The sequence below is a fragment of the Limulus polyphemus genome, unplaced genomic scaffold (assembly GCF_000517525.1).
Source record: "Limulus polyphemus unplaced genomic scaffold, Limulus_polyphemus-2.1.2 Scaffold1087, whole genome shotgun sequence".
NCBI lineage: Eukaryota > Metazoa > Arthropoda > Merostomata > Xiphosura > Limulidae > Limulus > Limulus polyphemus.
In genome coordinates, this window is record NW_013666697.1 from 114,828 (window position 1) to 121,913 (window position 7,086).

The 7,086-nt window shown below is 34.5% G+C and overlaps 1 long non-coding RNA gene across 1 annotated transcript in view; it reads right to left on the bottom strand.

The window, feature by feature from the left end:
• Positions 1–1,396: 1,396 nt before the first annotated feature.
• The window catches only part of LOC111086426, a 10,932-nt gene continuing 5,242 nt past the window's right edge, over positions 1,397–7,086 (bottom strand). Inside the window, exon 3 of the long non-coding RNA XR_002611136.1 lies at positions 1,397–1,652. This is a non-coding gene — a long non-coding RNA (uncharacterized LOC111086426). The remainder of the gene's footprint in view (positions 1,653–7,086) is intronic.

Genomic DNA, 7,086 nt, shown 5'->3' on the forward strand with positions numbered 1-7,086 from the left:
CCACGACAAATCTGTTCAACCAGCTGGAGAATGAAACGGAATTTGCATGATGTTACATGTAAAGATATATTGATTAAGTTGCCATATACAGCACTTGTGAATTTCTGTGCGATCAAACTCTAAAAACGGCACTAGTAAATCGTCATCCTCGTGCACTAAAAAGCATGCTGGGAGGAAGTGTATTATTTAAAAATGGTGGCCTTACAATGGAGCCTTTTTCAATAGAAACTATGTTTCAGGGCTATTGTCAAGAAGCACGGCCATCATGAATGGAAGTGGCAACAGTGATTGTAATGACGTGGTAAGGCTCGAAAATCGTTTTAATATAACGTGTTTAACCTCTATATAAGCAGCAGATCTCACTAAAGTGTGCACAAGCCATCACTTTGCGCAGGAGCCCCATCTTACACGAAAGCACTGTCTTGCTTGGTAAACATGTCACTGGCATAGACAGGTTGAAGGCCTTACTCAAGAATTGTGATGTATCAAGCAACAGCGACTGCCCATTCATATACCACCAATTTGGACCATCAGTTGCCGAAATGACAACTCTCACCATAACAGAAATGCTGCTGTGTATTTTTACGGATTACAACTGGTCCAGTGAAAGTTTCTGGAAGTATAGTCGCCAGGGCGTTATAATGTGCGGTCAATCCCACTATTCGTTGGTAAAAGAGTAGCCCAAGAGTTGGCGGTGAGTGGTGATGACTAGCTGCCTTCCCTCTAGTCTTACACTGCTCAATTAGGGACGGCTAGCACAGATAGCCCTCGTGTAGCTTTGCGCGAAATTCAAAACAAACAATAGTCTCAAAACTACATGTTGTTGGTCTTTCTTTTATGTTCTATACTTTTTCAGTTAAATATAAATTATCTCATTAGTATCTAGTTTTTTTTTTGTTTTTTTTTGCTAGAAACGGGATGCGAACTCTGAATCATCGAGTTCACAGTCTGGATAGATTAACAATTATTATATTTATCTGTATGAAGTACATTTGAGTGTGATATCTATTTTTGTTAATATTGATGGAAGCTTTATAGAAGAACTTATTTTTCAGGTTTTGATATTCTCTCAAAAGGTTATTTGTAAATCTAAAACTTTATATTTATTTTTCTAAATTATTGTTTAATCTGTCTAAGTTATTTATTCCTCTATAGCTCAGCGATAAGTTTGAAGTTTATAACTCTTAAAATCCGCAGCTCAATTCTTCTCGGTGAACACAGCGCAAAGAACCAATTGTGTTTCTTTGTGTTCAGCAAGTGAACAACTTTTTTAACATTTATAAACTAAAAAAAAGCCTGCAAGATTCATTAATGAAGCAAGATATTTTGCAATCTAAATCTTTTAAGTTCACTTATCTTATGATTTTTTTCTCTGCTGAAAATAGTTCCGATTTATTATTTCTTCGCACTGATTAACAAAAGTAGGACTAAATTTTTATAACAAGATATGCAGCTTCACAAAAAACACACTGAATGTATTTATAAAGATATTTTAGGTTACTGTGCATATGTGGAAGAGGGAATGGAGTATTTTTGGAACAAGAAATAATACGGTATTCAAGTCTCACTTAAAGTTCATTTCAGAAGTGTAGAACTTAACGAAAGCATCCCATCAAGCCTTGACCTTCACATTTGCTTTTTTTCATGTACTGCTGCAAAAAAAAAAAGGGGGGGGTGCGGGGTTAGAGTAAACAAAGAACAATCACGAATATTTTTTTCCCCATCATGTCTGTAACTCATACTGTTTAGTCTGGCAATATAAATAATTATTTTTTGTCTTCAAAAATAAACTTTACATGTCGAGAGCAAGCAAATATGCTATTTAAACCAGAAAATACATTGCTTAGGCAGACATTATATAAACGTTCAAAATTTAATACAACTACTGTACAAGTGAAGTTGAGTCTCGGTGTTTTGAAGAAAAATTCAGCTTTTTAACATTATTTTTCTATTAATATTCGAAAATAGAAGATAACAATGATTATCATTTTTGTTAAATATAACCTTTCGTTTATGAACATTTCACCATGAATAAACCATCTGCTTAACCTTAAAATTATCATGGATTCATAATTTTAAAGATATTTTTATAAATTACTGTTGGAAACTAAATTTTCATTTGTTTTAATTTAGATGTCATTTAGAGGGCGCACGATGTTACGATCAAATAATTTCCTAAAAATAGTCCTAGTATACTTAGAAAGTTCACAATAACAATGACGTCAAAAATCTAGTAATTTAAAATAATATATAAGCATGAATGCGTCAATATAAATATTAGAAAACAGTCAGTTAATTCAGTTCAGTAATTAAGAGTTCTGTAAACTATTCAGTAGAGTGGTGAATGAGAATTCAGAGAAGTTAATGTGTGAGCGGTTATATTCAGTGTTTGCACTGTTTGTAACATATTAATTTAATAAGTCTATTAGCAAAAACATTATTTTGAAATTGAAAGTGTTATTTCTGATTTTAGATATACAACTTGGTAAAAGTGAAAGTAGTCTGTATCAAATCTTAAAGAAGCAATAAGCTAATTCGTTATCATTACGCGAACTGGATTTGAACTTTTTTTTACCAAATAATCCAAAATAACCAGCCCAATGATAAAATATGTTATAACACTAGTGCCAGAAATGGTATTATTTTGGTGAAAATTACATAAAACATTGAGTAAACTTTAACTTTCGAGATGACCTCATAAGGAGATATTGGAGATTTATTGGAATTAATGAAACAGGTAAAACAGGATCAAGAAGAGTTGTGTAGAAAATTAAAAGATCAAGAAGAATTGTATAGAAAATTAAAAGAAGAACAAAGGTTTAGAAACAGAAAATTAGAAGAATGAGATAGAAAGTCAAAAGAAGACAAAGAGGAAAGGATAGGTATTTAAAAAGGAGTTAAAACTTAAAGGAGAATTAAAATAAAAAATAAATCTGACTGAAGGCAAGATCGATGACGCCATTGAAGATGTACAGAGGTATTACAATAACAAGATTGTAGAAGTACAAAAGGACATCAACAAAGTCAAAAGCAGGTACAGAAAAACATTTATGAAGTATGGAAAATTATAACAGCAAGATAAATGTAGTAGTAAAGAATATAAGGTGGCAGAATAAACACAGCGAATTATATATATACAAAGATTAAACCTACCACACCTCTTACTGCATCTACCCAAAAATTCCAACCAAAAACACCATTTGCTACAAAATCTAAAATAGGTGAATCTATTTAGTGTATACCTGTTACCACTATGGTTGTTCTATCTGTTACTGCAAGGCATTCCTGGACTACTCCAGCCATGCCAAATAAAGTTTCCGAATTTAGCTGGCCAGTCCAATAACATTGGCCAATCGAAAAGCCAATGAACTATGATGGAAAGATACCATGGAAAGCATACCAGACTCATTTTCAGAGTGAATATTGGAATAGTGAACAACAAGCTATAAATCTTGCTACCCATTCAAAAATATTATCTTTGACAACACTAAGTAACTTTCCAGCTGAGAGCCATAACAACTATCAAACAATGGTAGCTGTCTTATCCAACAGGAAGTATCCAGAGCAAATTTCTGGAACAGGGAACCGAAGAAGAGACCTCAGCTAAACTTGCAGAAGGTTTGCCAAATTTTACCCACATGCTCCACGCGAAATGGTGGATTCTTGGCACGTGACCAATCTATAGATGCCATAAATGAGAAGAATATGAAAATTAGGTTAGATTACCCCATTTGCCTCAAATGAAATAATAATTTCACTTTAAAATGAAAAACCAATCCACGGGTTTATTAATGGGAAGCCTTGTAGTGTGCTGATTGACATTGGTTCTACATTTATAATAGTTCTACCCACTTTGATAACATAAGGTGGGAAATTACTTCCTGCAATGATGAAGGAAGATGAAGTGATACAAACAGCAAGTGGCCATAAAGTTTCATTACGAGAGGAGTTGGAAGTTACACTTACTGTGGGATGCTTTTTCACACCTTATGACATGTGGGTGATTAACATCAAAGAAAAGTGCATTTTGAGAACTGCCTGCATATACAGACATGAATGAGAATTTGGGCTGGTTTCAAAAAGCTTCACAGTCTTTGAAAAGGAAATGACAATTACTGCACCAGAGATTGAACTTCCAGTGACAAAGAAAAACAGTCATTGTACCACCAAGAAGTAAAATACTAGTACTAATACTTAATAGAAAAAAATGTAAATCTAGTGACTGGGCTGTGATAGAACCAAACATTTCAGTGTGTCCTGATAGAATAATGATTGCAAGAACTCTCGTGAATCCGAAAAATAGAGATGTCATCATTAGGACACTGGACACAGTGAACCATAAAATTCGGGTGAAGTTTGATGGGGCACTGCGAGATGTGTAACTCTACAGATGTTACTTCCATAGCAGAGAACATAAGAAGTAGTCACCTTCAAAGCAAGATGTATGAAGTATGATATCAAATCCTCACAAAAGATCAGCTTACCACCTCACTTATAAGAGATGTCCAACTGTAGCTGCGTCAGACTTGTTGCTAATCAATGCCATAGAACAGGGATTCTCAAACTGTGGTACATGGAGCTAATGTCGGTGGTATACGACACAATTAACCTAAAAATTCATAAAATTTATAATTAGCCCTATCTGTTCTTTCCACGTACATATACATACTACTCTCCTCACTTATAGACTCACCCTATACTTGCATAGACTCGCCAGTATTTTCTTCCCTTAAAATTGACAGAAATGGTACCACATATCCTTCACTCGTGCCAGAAAACAATCGCATCCTTCGCATTAATGGATTTGTGTTAAAAATATTAATATTTGTTACTGGTTTTTGTATCTTTTTTAAAAAAACTTTGTCCTGGATTTGTAATTTTTAAAATTAAACAGAAGTGGTACACAAGACTGAAACGTTTGAGGACCACTGCCATAGATTATATGAATTACTCACAGAATATCAATATACCTTCTCCAGTGGACCTCATGACTTAGGATCGGCTCGGCAAATAATATATTTTACAAATTGATACTGGAGATACTGTCCCGATATACGTCAGTTAGCCAAATGATTCCCATTTGCAAAAAAAAGCTGAGACTTTCAATGAGAGTAACTCATGAAGTAACAAGGAGTGATAAAAGAGAGTACTAGTTCAAGCCTTTGAGCATAACCTACTGTACTTGTGAAGAAGAAGAAGAATGGATCCACAAGTTTGTGCATGGACTATCGGATCGGAAGATGAATTAAATCAAAAAGAAGGCTGTTTACCCAAGGATTGACTCTACTTTGGATGCTCTGTCTGTATCAAAATGGTTTTCAACTTCAGATCTTAAAAGCAAATATTGACAAACACAAGTTGATAAACCAAGTAAAGAGAAAACATTTTAATGCAGGAAATGAATTGTGGCAACTGGTTGTGTTACCATTTGGTTTATGTAATTCACCTTCTAAATTTCAACGACTAGTGAAGTATGCTTTCTTCGAACTACCCTAGAACATTCTACTTCTACCTGGATGATGTAATCGCACATGGGAAGACATCTGATAATGTTTATGATGGGCTAAGGAAAGTTTTGGATTTGTTTAGAAGTTAGAACCTTAACCTGAATCTCAAGAAGTGTGAATTATTCCATCAGTGGGTGACTTCCTGGGACAGAGATTGAGTGTTTACAAACCCATCGATGTCTCACTCTGTCCATAATTGGCCAACATCAAAGAACCTGCAAGAGATGGGTTTTTCTTGGACTTTTCTTTCTTACTATCGTCATGTTGTAAAATCATTTGCTGACAAAGCTGGTCCTCCTTACAAATTATTTGCAAAACCAAATAAGTTTTGTTGGACTGCTGATTGTGAATAAGCATTAAAAAGCTCTAGACAGAATTACCTACTACTCCTATATTAACATATTCAAATCTTAAAGATCTACTCATTTTAGTTAGATGTTAGTGATTTTGTAGTGAGATCAGTGTTATCACAAGTACAACATGAAAAAATAACAACATGTGATTACTTACTATAGAAAAACGGTGGATGCCACAGAAAGGAGGTATCGTACATTTTGAAAAGAGCTACTTAATGTTATTTGAACCCTAAGTCATTTCCATCATTATCTATAAGGTCAAAAGGTTATACTAACGATAGATCATGCAGCATTGAAGAAGCTTGTGAATTTTCACAATCCAGAAGGCCATATAATAAAATGACCCCAAACACTCCAGGAATACAACTTTAAAATCATGCATTAACCTAGACAGAGCCATGGAAATGCTAACATATTATCTCAAAATGAATGAGGGATGTAAACATAGTGAAAAGCGGGAATCACGCGATAGTAAAGAAGACAAACGAATGTAAAACAAAATACAATCCAAGATGTGACATACACAATAGATGATGAAGAACTAAAATAGTCCAACACCCAGCAGAAAAAAGTTGCGAGTTTGAAACCAATTATTTAGTGGATCAAGAAAAGTGCAGAAAATCCTCTATGGCAAACAATCTCACCATATAGCCTAAAGACAAAGATGTATTGAACACAACAGGATTCATTATGCTTACAAGAATAATTGTTATGCCAAAAATGGAAAGATACCAGTGGACAAAAACAGCGATTACATTTGGTACTTAGAGTATCTACATTCTGCAGCACTCCGTTATTTCCAAACCTTCTAATAGCTGGACACTTAGATGTTAAGAAGGCACTACTAAGAGAGAACACGAGAGCATTTCTACTGTGTTGGGTGGTGGGGATTCGTAGAGAATTGGTGTAAATACTGTGAATGTAAAGGTCCATGAAAGAAACAGCATGGGCAACTACATCAATATTATGTTGGAACATCACTTGAAAGAGTTGATGTCGATGAGCTTGGTCCTCTACCACAGAGTATCAATGATAATACATACACTGAGTGGTCACAAGTAAATATACACCTAATTTTTTGTCATTTAACTGATTTATGCTAACTAATTTGTGTTCACAGTGCACTATATAAATGAAAATGGTCCGCACACTAGTTATCTTGTGCTACAACATGCCTAGAACTCAAGGTTCTCTCGAATTGTCAGATTTTGTTAGAGGAAGGA